General features: G+C 42.5%; 1 protein-coding gene and 1 long non-coding RNA gene across 10 annotated transcripts in view; one reads left to right on the top strand and one right to left on the bottom strand.

Moving 5' to 3' along the window:
• The window catches only part of SLC14A2 (solute carrier family 14 member 2), a 425016-nt gene that overhangs the window by 229299 nt on the left and 179947 nt on the right, over positions 1-15770 (top strand). For all 6 annotated transcript variants that reach the window (XM_078435288.2, XM_060613727.3, XM_060613732.3 and 3 more), the window contains one exon: positions 13577-13664. The gene's annotated coding sequence lies outside the window, so the exon portion shown is untranslated. The remainder of the gene's footprint in view (positions 1-13576; positions 13665-15770) is intronic.
• The window catches only part of LOC132665954 (uncharacterized), a 131838-nt gene that overhangs the window by 19697 nt on the left and 96371 nt on the right, over positions 1-15770 (bottom strand). For all 4 annotated transcript variants that reach the window (XR_009604370.3, XR_009604367.3, XR_009604364.3 and 1 more), the window contains 2 exons: positions 14662-14750; positions 12752-13006 (listed from right to left, as the gene is read on the bottom strand). This is a non-coding gene — a long non-coding RNA (uncharacterized LOC132665954). The remainder of the gene's footprint in view (positions 1-12751; positions 13007-14661; positions 14751-15770) is intronic.

A 15770-nucleotide genomic window follows, 5' to 3' on the forward strand; every position in this document is an offset into this window, starting at 1 on the left:
CGTGAGGCTGGTGGCAGTGAGCCACTAACCCTGGACACAAAGGTCTCTGAGTGAGCACGTGGAATGTGCCTGCATGTACACAGCGGGTACAGGGTGCCCTACCATGAAATGAACCTATAACACATGGTGACCTTGGGGGAAAGACTCGTTGAACATACGTAAGCACTTTCTGACGGTATTGATACCTTTGCTTCAGTATTGATGAAAAGAGTCTCCATGCTTGGAACCATCTGCAAAGGCCCAAATCAGCCCAAGGTAATTAGCCCAGCCTTTTCTCAATATCTCTGATTGCCATTATGCTTCATGAGTTGGTTGGCTGGTTTCAAGGACAAATAAATGAGATATCAGAAGATACTGGGACTCTAACACCTAATAACTGAGTAACCTGGGTAGAACTATTTGTCTTCCTGGAGGATCTGTTTCCTCCCTCATTAAAGGCAGTGGAGTACAGAGTGAGATGGGCACTTTGCCAGGAGCCTGAAAACTGGAGTCCCTGGCCTTTGCTACCAACTTGCCGGTTGACTCTGGGTACCTTTCTCAGCCACTCTGGTCTACAGATTTCCCAGGCCCGAAATGAGAGTCTTGGCATAAACAGCCTCAAAAGTCTCTGTCAGCTCTGAAATCTCATCAACTTCTGAAAAAGAGAGTGCCAGGTCACAGCTGTGACTCAGCTTACAGAGCCACACAGGTTCCTATAAATAACAGGTCAGCTCCCAGCCTGGTGGTACCAGGTACACTAACTTCCAGTGATGTCATATGGATGAATTTGTATGAAATTTAAAATAAGGTAGATTCGAAAGCCACCCTTTAAAAAAATAAAGAAAGTAAAAATCTGGATGTATGGCAGTGTTAAAGTGTGTGTGTTAAGGGGAGGTAGGGGCACTCTGTGCAATTTATAGTTTCTATTTTTTGCACCTCATTCCGTGCCTCTGTGAAACACTAGCAAGTCTGGAGGGACATTTGCAAATCTGCCCAATGTCAATTCCACCCGTAGAGCAGTCCATCTTCTCTGGAGTGTGTGTGACCTTTGCAGGTTGTCACATCCTGGGCATGGCACCAAGCGGTCCTCCAAGGGGGCTGGGTTGGGGGACCAGACCCTGAGCCGCGGGGTGGTGCAAGCAGCAGTTTCCGGGCCCTGTGCCAACCTCCAGATAATTGCCAGCAGCAGGAGAGAGGTGGTCGAGGTTGGCGGAGCCTGTCTCTGACAGATAGATGGTCCCCTTCTCACCACTGCAGCATTATGGCCATGAAAAGGAGAGCAAGGGAGCCAAACTGCAGGTGGAGGAGTGGGGAGCAGGGGGAGGGCAGGAGGGAGGGAGGAAGAGTCAGCCTAAGAGAGACAGAAACAATAAAGGGATACCTGGAGAAATGACAGAAAAGCAAGAGATGGGAATTGCAGCGAGGTCAGCTAAAGAGAATAAAAAGCAGATCTGTAGAACAAGACAGATGGAGGAGAGCCAGAGCCAGAGAGAGCAATGCAGAAACAGAAAGAGAGGGAGAGAAGAAGAGAGCTCTGTCACAGCACTTCACCTCCCTGAAAGCCTCTGGAGCTATCTGAGCATCCAGCAAGAGAAGAGGAGTGTGCAGACAGGCAAAGACAGAAAAGCACCCAGACCAGATCCATGTCCTCGTGGGGCCTCATTGTCAGCAGCTCAGGTGACAGAGGGAGTTAGTTTAATGGAAGCAGCCAGCCTTGCTTCACATGTCAGTTTTGTCCTGTCTCTCCCAGGCCCAGGCCGGGGAGTCCCTGACTGGCCTGATCTTCCCTTTCCTTTCCTTTTCCTTTGGTCTAGCAGGTGAGACAGTTTGTGGTGAGGGGAGAAGCTGGCTGCTTGGCTAGCTGGAAGGCAGCCACACAGGGAAGACTCTTGAATGGGGTAGATGTGTGGCAAGCCACATGGCTAGGTATGAAATGGAGAGAACTATCAGGTTGTAAATGTCAGAGAACTGGCCTGGATGGAAAATGGAAAGAAAATGTCCTTTTGGCTTTCTGGGTACCTAAGACCTATCAATAACAACAATCAACACTTACTGAGCACCTAATAATGTGCCTGCATGGACTAAGCACTTTGCATAAGGTATGTATTTTATTAGCCAACCCCAGTAAAGTCTGTAGTTTTATTAACTCCACTGTATGGATAAGCCATGCACAGTGATTCCACGGGCTTGTCCCAGTCAGGCCAGAGTTTACTGTTTTGCATTGATGTGCACAGATTTCCTCATGCATAATAATATTCACTAGACATCACCTTGTGTGAGGCTGTGCTAGGATCTAGTTGGTAAGAAAATGTGGTGATGTGTGGTGAAGAGGAGGGCCAGAAGGAGAAGCTGATGGACAAAGAGAGAGAAACAGGAGCACTGTGCCCAAGGAGCCTAGAGTCCACTGGGCAAGAGAATGCATGTGCCTCAGTATCTCTTATTATTGCAAATTCAGAAGACAAAGGCTGAAAGAAGGTGCTATGAAGATTCAAAAAAGCATGAGATTCTTTCTGAATGGGAGGAATAGGGCCAGCACGTGGCATGAGCTTCTTCTGAGCCAGGCCTTGAGGCATGAGTTCAAAACATGAGATTTTGAAGTGCAGAGAAAAAGTGTCTTCCAGATGATTGGAATTGCCCAAGCAAAGGCATGGAGGCTGCAGAGACAGGCTGCAATCTGGTGAGCTTAACTCCTACTTCATACTAGGAGGCTCTTTGAACACGTGGAGGAGCAGTGAGAGATGAAGCTAGACAGGTGGGTTGAAATTGAGCTGAGGGAGGGTTAAATTCAGAGTGCAGTAGGCAGTGACTGAAGACGTCTAATCAGAAGAAGAAAGGCATGTGAATGAATGAATGGCCGCATTCAGTGCTTCTTTCGCTTAACCAGTATCAATCATGGGGACGCCTGGGTAGCTCAGTCGGTTAAGCATCCAACTCTTGATCTCAGCTCAGGTCTTGATCTCAGGGTTGTGAGTTCAAGCCCTGCATTGGGCTCCAAGCTGGACATGGAGACTACTTAAAGAGAAGTATTTGAGGTGCCTGGGTGGCTCAATTGGTTAAGTGTCTGACTTGGGCTTAGGTCATGATCTCCACAGTTCATCAGTTTGAGCCCTGCTTTGGGCTCTGTGCTGACAGCTCAGAGCCTGGAGCCTGCTTCAGATTCAGTGTCTCCCTGTCTCTCTGCCCATCCTCCACTTGTGCTGTTCCTGTCTCTCTCTCTCTGTCTCTCTGTCTCTCTCTCTCAATAAATAAATATTTTAAAATTTTTTTAAAAAGAAATATTCATCATGTACCCACTGTGTGCCTAGCCCTGTCTGGATAGATGGGCACATCAGAGAAGAAAGCAGGCAAGTTTCCTTGTGTCCCTACCTCGTGGAGCTCTGATTCTTATAGGGACACATGCATTTTATGCCTTTTCTACCAATGATGGGACTGGGTCCATGAGGGCAGGACTTTTAGGGTTCATATGCAGGCAGGAATCAACCCCCCTAGGAGGCCCCAAGGATGCTGTGTAAGAACACCTCGTTTGGGGCAGCTAAGGACAATACAAGGGCATCTGGAGCCTCTGATGAGAAAAGTCGGACAGGAAGGATTGTATAGCCAGGACTTTCTTGGTTGCAATTAACAAATTAAACTGGCTTCAGCAGTAAAAAGTGATTTATAGGCTCATGTAGCCAGACTCCTGAAAAAGCAGGGTTGGGAGCTAGCTTCATGAATAACTAGAATTGGAGATGTTAATGCCACCCATCCCTCAATCTCCATTTACGTTTCTCGGTGGGTGTTATGTCATTTCCTCAAATTGGCTGTTGTTTAGAATTTGGCATCAGCTCCTGCAGTTTCATATCCTGACAGCTCAATAGCCGGACGGCAAGATTGGCTTCCTCTGCCCAGCTCCACTTTGCGACTCCTAGGGAAGAACTCTGGCTGGCCTGGCTTGGGTCCCATATGCACCCCTTGGGCCAGTCTGATAGCCAAAGCCTGTTCACCTTTATGGCTAATAAAGACAGAAGGGGAAACAAAAATCATAGATCTCTGCTACTAGTACTGTGATAACTTGAAACCCATTTTACTTAATGGACAGTTATGCTGAGGGGTGCCCCCAGCATCTCTCCAAAATGCATAATACAAGGTCACTCCTACTCAATTAGTCTGAAACATAAATAGTACTCTCCCCACTCCACCTCCACAAATTATAGTAATAGCACTGGACAATTTAGAGAAGGAGAAAACACAATATGAACGAGCCTTCCTGGAGGAAAGTAAAGTGAATCACTTTAAAGATACAGTGTTGGGGTTGTGGGGGGTGTGGAGAGAGTGGGTCATTCAAAACAAAACCAGGTACCAGCAAGTTCCAAGGCTCACCAGACCTGCATTAGCAGAGACTCCTGCCTGTGATCGCAGAGTATCAGTGCAGGACTGCAACCCACTCTCCCGCCAGCCGCAACCCCCACCTCCCAGCAGGATTGGGAAACTTGGTCAGGAACAGTGCCTTCAGCTAGAGGCTCCTCATTAGCCAAGAAGGCCAGCCCTGCAGGAAATCCTGAGCTGAGGAACAAGAACAATTTGAAAGGATGCAGGAGGCATTAAGCCAGAATGGTTCTCCAGGGGGTGGCGGGGCTAAGTGGAAACTCAGGCAAAGAAAACCAAAGGGGGACCAAGTGGGGCCATCATTCAGGAAGGAAAAAGAATGCTTGCTGTCAGGGGGGAGGGCAGTATCTTCACTAGGAAGGAGAAATCAAAAGCAAAATAAAGAGCCATTTGAGCAAAAATCAATGTTTTAAAAACACACATTCACACTTCCAGAGAGAAGTTCTAGAAACTTAGGGAAGAGACACAGCCTGCCCTGCCATAAAGGCTATTAGACTAGAAATAGAAGCCAGGGGTCTGGTCTCACTGGCACCAGATGCACTGACTTTATTTCCCCATAAATCTCCACCTTGCCTACAACACACTATTGTGTGCAGGTCCACTGAGATGATGGGTAGGGAAGCAGTTTTTAAAATATTAAGCAACTCTATCGTAATTAATTAGGCTAGGTAAATGATTAGAAAATGACAGTTGGAAATTGGGTCACTTACAACCCTGGAAGGGAGGAGGGCAGTGAAGGAGGCTGTTTAAGGCTCGGGACTCAGGTGACCTGCCATCCCGCTAAATGACACAGATGGAAGCAACAGATTCTCTGTTTTTAAACAAGCATCTATGATTGCTGAGCACCTACCATATTCTCAATCCCTTGTAAGATGTCGAGAATAGTGTAGAAGAAGCATAAGATCTTACTGCTGAGGCTTACTGTCTATCAAATGAGATAAACATGTACAAATAAGCACAACTCCTAGCATGAGTTATGATAAAAGTCAAGCTAGGGTGTTGATAATAAATGTCCAAAGGGCTCAGAGTAGGAATCTATGGGCTGGGAACCTGGGTGGCTCAGTCAGTTAAGTGTCCAACTTTGGCTCAGGTCATGATCTCACAGTCTGTGGGTTCGAGCCCCGCGTTGGGCTCTGTGCTGACAGCTCAGATCCTGGAGCCTGCCTTGGATTCTGTGTCTCCCCTTCTCTCTGCCCCTCCAATGCTCATGCTCTGTGTCTCTCTGTTTCTCAATAATAAATAAACATTTAAAAAATTAAAAAAAAAAAAAAAAAAGAAAAGAAATCACTGGGCTGGTAGACCAGGGAGGGGTACCCATGGAGTTGCTCTTGAAGCAAAATTTGGATCAGTAAGCAGAGAAAAGGAGAGAGAACATGAGGAACATAAGGAGCAGGTCAGGAAGCCCATGGTGATGGCATGGTTGGAGGGGTTGTCAGTATGAATGAAATAGTTGGGAGTGATGAACAATCATCACGAAGGGCATCATGACCAGTTGCAGAAAGCCTTGACATCATATGAAGGAGTTGATCGTAAAGGAAAAGGAACCCATCAGAGACTTTGGAACAAAGGAGCTGGCTTGACCAAGTGGTGCTTTAGGCACATGGGTACAGGAGTAGAATGCTGAATAAACAGGGCGCAGGGTGAGGCTAGTGGCAAAATACTTACAGAAGAGGAGCTCAGGAGTGCAGGGGGCAACGGTCAGATGGGTACAGAGGGAATGAAGACTAATAAAGGAAGAAAAGGTAGGACTTAGTACCTGTTTGCATGTGGAGCATGAAGGATGTTCTGGAGTAAAGACATCATGATTGCCTTGATCCTAAAGAACTGGGTTAGTTACAGGAAGTTGCAAGCATGCCCTAACAGTCCTGTAGCTGGCAGGACTGGGGACAAAGAAGGCTTCCCAGAAAAGTGACATGTTCGTGAAGTCTTAAAGGTTACATCTGCTTGCTCTCAGAGAGTAAAGAGCATCCAAAGAGAGGAAACAGCATGGACCAAGACAAAGGAAGGGAAGTGTGGAAAAGAGAACCCCCCCATTGTGGGGATGTCTCTGAACACATGAAGAGTGGGAGAAGGCTGGAGAACTAGGCAGGGGCTAGATCACAGAGGAGCTTTAGGACTTCAGGCAGCAGGCACTGGGAGCTTGGAAGGCTTTAGCGCAAGGGAGAGACACTGTAAGAATCTCTTGTAGTTGTTTGTACAAATACAGGGAGTTGAAAAATACAGATAATCTCAAAATGAATTGTTATGTGACTCTGAAAGCATCCTCAATTACTTGAATGGAGGGAATTGTATTAGTCTTTTACTACTCATGTGTCTCTGCCTTTATTTTTATATGTTCCACCTTTCAGCGTAGTAAATGTTACTGCTATAGGGGCACCTGGGTGGCTCAGTCAGTTAAGCATCTGACTTTGGCTCAGGTCATGATCTTGTGGTTTGTGGGTTCAACCCCCTGTCAGGCTCTGTGCTGACAGCTCAGAGCCTGGAGTCTGCTTCGGATTCTCTCTCTCTCTCTCTCTCTCTCTCTCTCTCTCTCTCTCTGTCCCACCCCTGGTCACACTCTGTGTCTCTCTCTTTCAAAAATAAATAAACATTAAAAAAAATTTAAATAAATGTTACTGCTATAAAAAAATGGGGGCACATAAATCCTCCTAATAATTATAGCATCAGTGAGATTGCAATAAAGTTCCCATTTTTGCATCATCTACTGTTTTGTGCCCTGAACTCAACCTTGTCTGAAACATGTCTAATATTAAAACTGGGATCTCTCCTTGTTTTGGTTTTGGTTTGGTTTGCTGGTTTGCCTTTGCCCACCTTTTATTTTCAACTTTCCAGTCACTTTGTCTTACTTGTTTCTCTTGTACACAGAATACGATTGTTTTTTTTATTTGTAATGTAAACCGAGGATCTATTTCTTTTGCTTGATACGTTTGACTTTTATTAATTTTAATTTGCTAGATATACTTAGAACCAGTCTTAATATCATATGCTTTCTGCTTTTATTTTACTATATGGTCTTTGTTTTGTTCTCTTTTAATTTAATAGATGCATGGGCTCATAGTGATACTTTAGAAAGTTTTAATATTTTTTTTAATTTTTAAGTAAACTAAATATAATATACTTGATCCTCTATATCCTTAAATATAGCTCTGCAAGATGATGAAATTTTCATACTTACTCTTCTCCTGCCTCTCATTTTCCTATCATACCCAACTTTAGTTGATGATGATGAGGATAATAATGACAATGATGGTAATATTTCTGTTAATTTTATAATTTTTAATATATATTTCTTTCTATTCCTTGATTCATTAGCCCTACATGGTAATTTTGACTCTTGGCTCCCCCCAGCTTCTCTCTTTCCTCACCTTCTGAATTGTGTTAGTTTATTTTTTAATGTTTATTTATTTATTTTGAGAGAGAGAGAGAGAGAGAGAGTGCACATGCAAGCAGGAGAAGGGCAGAGAGAGGGAGAGGGAGAATCCCAAGCAAGCTTGGCACTGTTAGCACAGAGCTGGAGGCAGGGCTCGATCCCATGAACCACTTGATCCCATGAGTCTAAATCCAGAGTCAGATACTCAACCAACTGAGCGACCCAGGCACCCCTGAATTGTGTTAGTTTTACTGTTTTTCATGTTGTTCTAGTTTGTTAGAAAGTACATTGTTTTCTAGAACCATAATTGCCACAGGTCAGTGTTTGTTAAGGTTTTTTTTTTTTTCATCTTAATCCTAAACTAAATTGTTAAAAACCCAGTACTAGTCTTTCTGCCACACTTTCTCTATTCTCTACTGGTTGGTTAAAGTGCAATTTATTCCAGACAGGATCCTAGTGACCACATTTTCTGGGTTGTCAGATGTTTAGTAGCAGCATTTGTACTTAAACAAAAATTTGAATTTAACATTTTTTAATTTTTTTAAATTTAATTTTTTTTTGAGAGAAACAGAGAGCATAAGCAGAGGAAAGAGTAGAGAGAGAGGGAGAGAGAATCCCAAGCAGGCTCCATGCTATCAAGCAAAGAGCCCAACACAGGGCTGGATCTCATGAAACATGAGATCATGACCTGAGCTGAAATCAAGACTTGGATGCTTAACCGACTGAGCCACCCAAGCGCATCTCCCTTAAATTTAATTCTCACTGAGATTTTTGTAAGCACAGTTCCACTGTCTCCTAGCATGAGATGTTACCATGGAAAAGTCTGAAAACAACCCAAAATTTTTCCCCTTAGAAAAGACATTTTAGTTTTGTTTTGTATTGTTCGTTTTGTTTTGTTTTGTTTTGTTTTTTTCATTTGTTTTTATGGTAAAGAGTCTTTCTTTACCTTTTGGGTTGCTGGTTCTGTATTGACTTTCTCAGATAGTTTTGCTTGGTTTGGGCTTTGCTTTGTACATAGACTTAAATATCTTATCTCTGTGATTATAATTCTCCAAATATAATTTCTATTCTTTTTTTTCAATATTCTTTATCAAGCACTGCTTGGTCTATTTATGCATACACATAGGTCTATTTGATCTGTTTCATCTTCCACAGCTACCATGTTCTCTTTCTAATCCTTGTTGACTAATCATTTCCATTTTGTTTTGCTCACCTTAGCATTCCAGTTCTTAAGCCCACTTTTTTGAGCATTATCTGTTTACCTTCTTGTTGCCTCTGATGGCTTCCTAATTGTTGTGAGGACATTATGTCTCCTCTACTTCTTTCCTGAGCTCTGCTAGCTCATTTTTTATCTCTTTCAGTGGTCTTGACATTTCTTCCTTGAGTTCTTATTTTATATAAGTGATCTTTTCCATTAAAGTTTATTGTTTTGGTTGTCTGTGCTTATTTGCCCAACCAGAGATAGCACCCCTAGCTGTTTTCTTGTTTATACCATATTCCCTGTTTCTTGATGGAGCCAGAAAGGGTCCAGGGATTCTCTCACAGACAGCTGATTCACTGTAGGCATGTTGTTTCCCAAAAGATTGTGTTGGTTTTCTTCTCTTTGATGAACTCTGTGCTCTGCCAACCTTGCTTGAGGTCTTTGGCCCAAGACATCCTTCAACATCTACCTGCTCCTTTTGGAGTTTTATTGCATTTGACAGATTTTCCTCAACAAAGGTGAAATTTGTATTTCTGCTTTTTCATTTTCCTTATTGTTTGGGAATGAATCTAGAAAGAAGTGGGCAAGGCTTTCTTAATACTATCATCTTAAAAGTAGAAGTCCCCTTTAAAAGGCTATAAATCCCTGTCTTGCTCCTTCTGAATCCCCAGCACGTAATATTATATCTGGGAAAGAGAAAATCCTCAATAAATACTTGTTAGATTAAATTAATAAATGAAAGAATGTAATAGTTGAGACATAACTGCATTTAAGACCTTTCTTCAAAAGACCTTATGCAACTAATCTGGTTCCTCCTCGCTACAGCGTAAGAAGGCATATTTCCCAAGGCATTTCTCATGGTTTAAAGATCTTCTGCCCACATTCCTCCCATCTTTCACACCTTTTCTTAGCATCCTGATGTCACTTACTATTGAAGCTTGGAGTACCAGTACCCATGAAACAGTAAATTCTACAGAAACACTTTATACAGTGGGGTTTTCTTTCTAGCTTGGTATCTAGCCCGTTTTTATGGATGCATTTTATGATTGTTTCTCCTTGGCTTACTTCTGAAATTGGAAAAGCCCTGTATCTTCTTTACCATAAATCATCAGAAAATAAAAGCAGAATGTCATTCTGCGCCATGTTTTGGTAAGAAAGGATCCTTATATAAGGATCACATATAAAAAATAAGGAATTGTTCACATTTCCCCAGGTCCCCCCAGGGCCCCACAGTGGTCTGGACTCCATCCAGTTGCAGCCATAGAGGAAGGATCCTTTGAGAAATGGAACACTGTAAGATACAGACACTCTTTTCAGCCCTTGTGAATTCCATGGCGGTCTTTAGCATGTATGTGATCCAAGAAAAGATCAGCCCGGCTGTCAGAAGAGATACCAAGTCCAGGTTTCTCTCTGGTTTCCCTTCCAAAAGATAGGAGCCTTTAACTCAAAGAATCTACTCCTTAAGTCCCTTGAGAATAAGATGTATGTCTCAGACTATTCTTATGCCTTCCATATAGGATATAATAGGCATCTGAGAAATATACATGTTAATTTCTGATTGTCCTTGGGTTTATAGGTAAAACCAAAAGCTGTCCTACTTGCTCAAAAAACTTCAGTGCCTAATCTCTGACAAGATTCCTCATTCCTTTAAGAGATCTTCAATGGATGATTTCCCTTCTTCCTTTGTCTTGGGTCACTCAAACTCCTCCAAATTGCTTATGCTCTGCACCCTTCTCATTGCTGAGCTGACTGCAGTTGGTTGCCCATAACTGCCCATGTTGACAGACATGAAACCCAGAGTCATGTTGACTGACCATGGACTATCTATGCCAGCCTGCAAGACCAAGATGGGTAGGACAACAGGAAAGGGAGAGCCTGGGAAATGCATACCCAAAGTCCTTATTATAAATACTCCAAACAAGAGCACAATGACCAGCCTACAACCAGCACATAAGTGCTCTTCCTTCCAGACGTACGTGATATTACCCTTCCCACCCACATCACCAAAGCAGAATACCTCCCTGATTACCTGCCTGAAAACCTGTGTCCACACCAACCCTACCCCTATCCTAGGGACTTTGATGGATTTTCATTAGGAACACAAGCATCCTGCTTCGTCTAGAACAGTCCCAGGTTATGTCTGGTGTCCTCTCAAATTAAGCATGTGTCCCAATCAAAAGTGATTTTTGTATGACAAATTATATGCTCTCCCTAGTTTAATTTAATACGTGATTTTCAAAAGGCAGCACGAGTCAGAATGCCTCTGGTTATAAGAAAAGTCCTTCTCTTTTTCCCACCTTTGTAGAAGAATATTAGGACTCACCAAAAGAATGACACCAAGAAGAATGACACAGATACCTGAAGTCCCAGCACACAAGTGACCTGGAACAGGTGACTGGGGAAAATTTGACACTGTAGGGTGTCCAGACAGGCTCAGAAATTTTTATGTGAGGTTTGAAGGAAGAATCTATCCCAGAGAGTAGGAGGGAGGGGCAGGACCTGAGGCTCAGGGGAGATATTTGGGGATAACATAATCTCCAGGTCAAAAAGAAGGGCATTTATGGAGAACAGGCATTTTGTGTGTCCTCTTTCCTCCCTCCTTGCGCCTGCACATTTTGACCAATAATGCACCAATAACAGTGATTTCTCTCTGTTATTTCATTTATGGCAATAACTTCAGGTCTTGTGTCTGGTCATAATGGTGATCTATGTGTGCCATCTACAGTGGGCATGGATAATGAATCCTATTTTATTTCTTAATTAAGAATTTGAAAGTACCGCAAATTACTGCAATTAACATGGATTTTCTTCCTCATTTATTTACTTATTTAGATGCCTGAAATTGCACCCTTAGCTTAAACCAACCACAGGGTTCAAAGCCTGTTAAAATGTATAGTCATTAAAATATTTATTCTTTCCCCAACAGTGAAGTTGCAATTTGGAAATGGTGGTGATATCCATGTATGCAAAACTAAAAAAATAAATTATATCTATCTATATCTATATCTATATGTAAAATATAGAAAATATAGAATTCATCCAGCTAATTTAGAAAGTTGAATTTACTGACAGTCCTTTGTGTGACTGAAATAAACTAAGATTTTCAGAATAGCTCATTATTATTTTGACTTCAACTAGCACTGTGGTTTTCCCTCTCAAAGTTCTTGGGGACTTGAGCATCATCATCTTTTCAGAAGTTCAGTGTTCACTGAGAGATAAGAATAACAATTTGAGGGTGGTTGAATTCATCTGCCTGACTTCAAAACAATATACTTTGAAGAAACTGTTTAGCATCAGATTATCTAGTAATTTTGAAGAGTCAACCTTAGGCTTCATTCTTGGGTTTTGGGATTTGGTCTTGGTTTTGTTTCTAACTGGTTTGCAGAGAGACACAGCTCAAGAGAGAGTGGTTGAACTTAACCAAAAGTATGGCTCAGAAACGTAAGCCCTGGGGTGTGGGCAGCAGCCGCTCCACAATGCCGCCAGCAGAGGTGTAAAAGGGTACAGTTCTACCAGAAAGCAAGTGGGAAACAGCATCTCAAAAGCCTTAAAAGATGAAAACCCTTTGAAATCCAGCTATTCCACTTCAAGGAATTTACCCTTAGGAAAGAATGAAGGATGTGTACTGAGATTTAGCTACAATGATATCCATTACTGCCCTGTTTAGAATAGCAAAATAAATAAACTAAAATAAGCAACACACAACAGTAGAAGATTGAGTAAACCTTACACTGGAATACTAAACAACTATTACGAACTGTGTGGTTTATATTAGCTATCTATGGCTGCTTTACCCCACAGCTTAGCAGCTTAGAGCAACAAACATAGTATCTCACAGTGTGAGTCAGGAGTCTGTGGGCAGTGGCTGAACTGGATCCTCTGACTCAGGACTTCTCATAAGGCTGCAGTCAAGGTGTTTGAACCATCTCAAGGCTTAACTTGGAGAGAATCCACTTTCAAGGTCCCTCCAGTGGGTGTTGGCAGGATTCAGGTCCTCTAAGCCTGCTGGTGGAAGTCTCCCTCAGTTCCATTGCCCTCCTTTCCTTGGGGCAGTTCACAACACAGCAGCTGTTTCATCACAGCAAACGAGCCTGAGAGCAGGAGAGGGTGAGCAAGACAGCAGCCAGAGCGATTTTGTAACCTAATCTCAAACTGACATCCCATCACTCTTGCCATATTCTATTGGTTAGAAGTAAGCCAGAGGTCCCGCCCACGCTCCAGGGGAATGGATTTCACAATGGTGAGGATGCAACATAGTGGGGATCCCTGGGAACCATCTTACAGGCTGTGTACCACACAGTTGACATTTATCTGGTGGCAAAAAATATTCATAACATCTTATTCAATGAAAGAAAAGCAGGTCACCAAACAGCATATGCAGTATGATCTCAATTCTATGAATGAAAAACAGTAGAAAAAAATATATATCCATATATACATAAATACTCATGAAACAATCTGTAAGTGTTCCATGGGTTAACTAGTGATTATATCTGGATCGTGGGATGACAGATGAGTTTTATGTCTTGTTTCCTAATACTTACTTTCTATTTTTTTCTAAAATGAACATTTTTGCTTACAATTAAAACAAAAAAGAGCACATGTTATTTAATCAAAACCCAAAGCAATTTAAAGTTGACCTCCACTGTCTATCTTTACAGGACTTTTTGTTGCTTACTACTTGAAGGCACCTAAATAGGAGTTCACAGGACTCTTTGTAGAACCCGTTGACCCCACTGTCAAGAAATTGTGAGTATGTTCTAGAACTTTCTATATTTGTGTCTTCTGAAATAACTGTTACCACCAGTAATGCTGCCATGGAAAACTAAAAAAAAATTTCCCCTCTGAGGTCACTAGGAGCACATGGGAAGTACCTGAGACAGCTAAGTCATATGAAGACCTTCTTCCCCTGGAGTCATTGTCTTCCCAGCTCAGTCATGCATGGCCGCTTTCAGACATAAGCTAGCATAATCACATAGTGTCTATTTTCTCTGCAAAATTCCAATAGGATAGGTTCTATTTATATGTCAAAAATAGATGAACAGATGTGACACTACTGGACATATTTGTGAGTTTGTAAAAGGAAAGGGGATGGGTAAGTGAGAAGATAAAATCATTAATAATCCCCACACTTCATTAGTTTCCTTGCCATGTGCCACCAGGAGGGCCTGAGTTGGGATGCCTCTGGTTCAGGGTTGGAATGATTTCTCTAGCAATGTAAATGTTATCATAAGGTCACTTACTGATGAAAACTACTGTTTTGCTTAACATAGATTTATTGGTTGTTTGACAAGCAGACCAGCTTCTCTACACCTATACAGAACACAAAGAAATCTGCTTAGGATGGGTGAGCTGGTATCCATGGAGAAGGAACGCAGTAGTTTTTAAATGGCAGGGAATTAGGACCAGGTCTGAAACACTGGTGGATCTTTCAGTGGATCTATAGTACAATAGCTGGTGTAACATAAAACACTCAAATCTTGGTGGTTTAACACCATAGATCATTTTTCCCTTCTATAAGGCCCCATTGGGTGTTTATCAGAGTGGTGATTCAGAAACCCAGGTGTCTCCTGTCTTGTGGCTTCACCGTCTTTTAGGGCCTTTGAGTTTTATGCTTTATGTTCTTCATCTACCTGGTTGACAGGGAAGAAGAAAGTGAAGATGGTACACCCACTTCCTACCCACCTTGGCCTGTGATTGATACACATTATATCCCATCAATGAGCACTAGTCACATGGGCCTTACCTTGATAAAAAAGGGCTTGGGTTAGTCCATGACTGGCAGTCACTTCCTAACAAATCCACTGTGTGGTAGGGGAACACACCTCATGGGCTCTGTGAGGAAAAATCATAGTGTAGAGAGTTCCTGCTCAGAAAATTCTTAATGGGCATTCGTACATCAATCACAGAGCAGTTGACTCAGAGTCAGTTGACTCATCAATGACTTTGAATAGTGAATCATTCTGTTCCTAGGAAGGAACTTCTAATACCAACCATACCCCCTTCTTGTGATTAAGGCAACAAGCCCCTGGTAACAAGGCTCTATAGATTGTTCTATATAAGAAGTGCTAGATATGCCTGCCAATGCTGGAAGTCTGCAGAAGCCACTAGGTTCTCATGATACCAGCTTTAAAATCACTTCTGTCTGTTTGCCTATCTCTCTCTCTCTCTCTCTCAGCCTTAGCTTCTTGTTGTCTCAAATGACAGTAACAAGTTCTAACTCTTAGAATTGTTGTAAAGCCCCAGGGAAATAATTCGAGAAAGGGCATGGTACACATTTTCTCAACACCAGTGACTTCTCCAGCCAATATCCACATATGATGAATAATCTCTGAAATGCCTTACCAGCACTACCACAGTTGTTGATTCTAGTAAGATCCTTGTTACTATTAAACTACAATTATAATAATTAGCACTACCGCCAATAATAAACCCATAACATCTCTTCTATGCAAGATGTACATAGACGAGCCTTGATCAACAGTGCTTTACATTTGGATTTTTGACTCTCATGACAATGGTATACAGTGGGAAGGAGACTCACTATTATCACACCCATTTCATAGGTGAGAGAACTGAGCCTCATGGAGGCTAAGTGATAATGACCAAGGTCACATTGTAGCCCACTCAGAGAGTTACCACTTGGCTCTCAAACCCAAGTCCAAATGATACTACTGCACCAGAAGTAAAATAGGAAATTGTTGGAACAAGTGGAATCATTGAGGAGACCTAGTCTCACCCCTCATTGTTCAGATGAAATGGGGATGCCTTTGAGGGCTACTCTGTTTTGTGCCACTGGCCTCAGGTTGTCTTATCTCCTTCCAGATTAGTCAGGCTAATTGGACCTGGGTTGTG

This window comes from Panthera onca, chromosome D3 (genome assembly GCF_046562875.1).
Source record: "Panthera onca isolate mPanOnc1 chromosome D3, mPanOnc1 haplotype 2, whole genome shotgun sequence".
NCBI lineage: Eukaryota > Metazoa > Chordata > Mammalia > Carnivora > Felidae > Panthera > Panthera onca.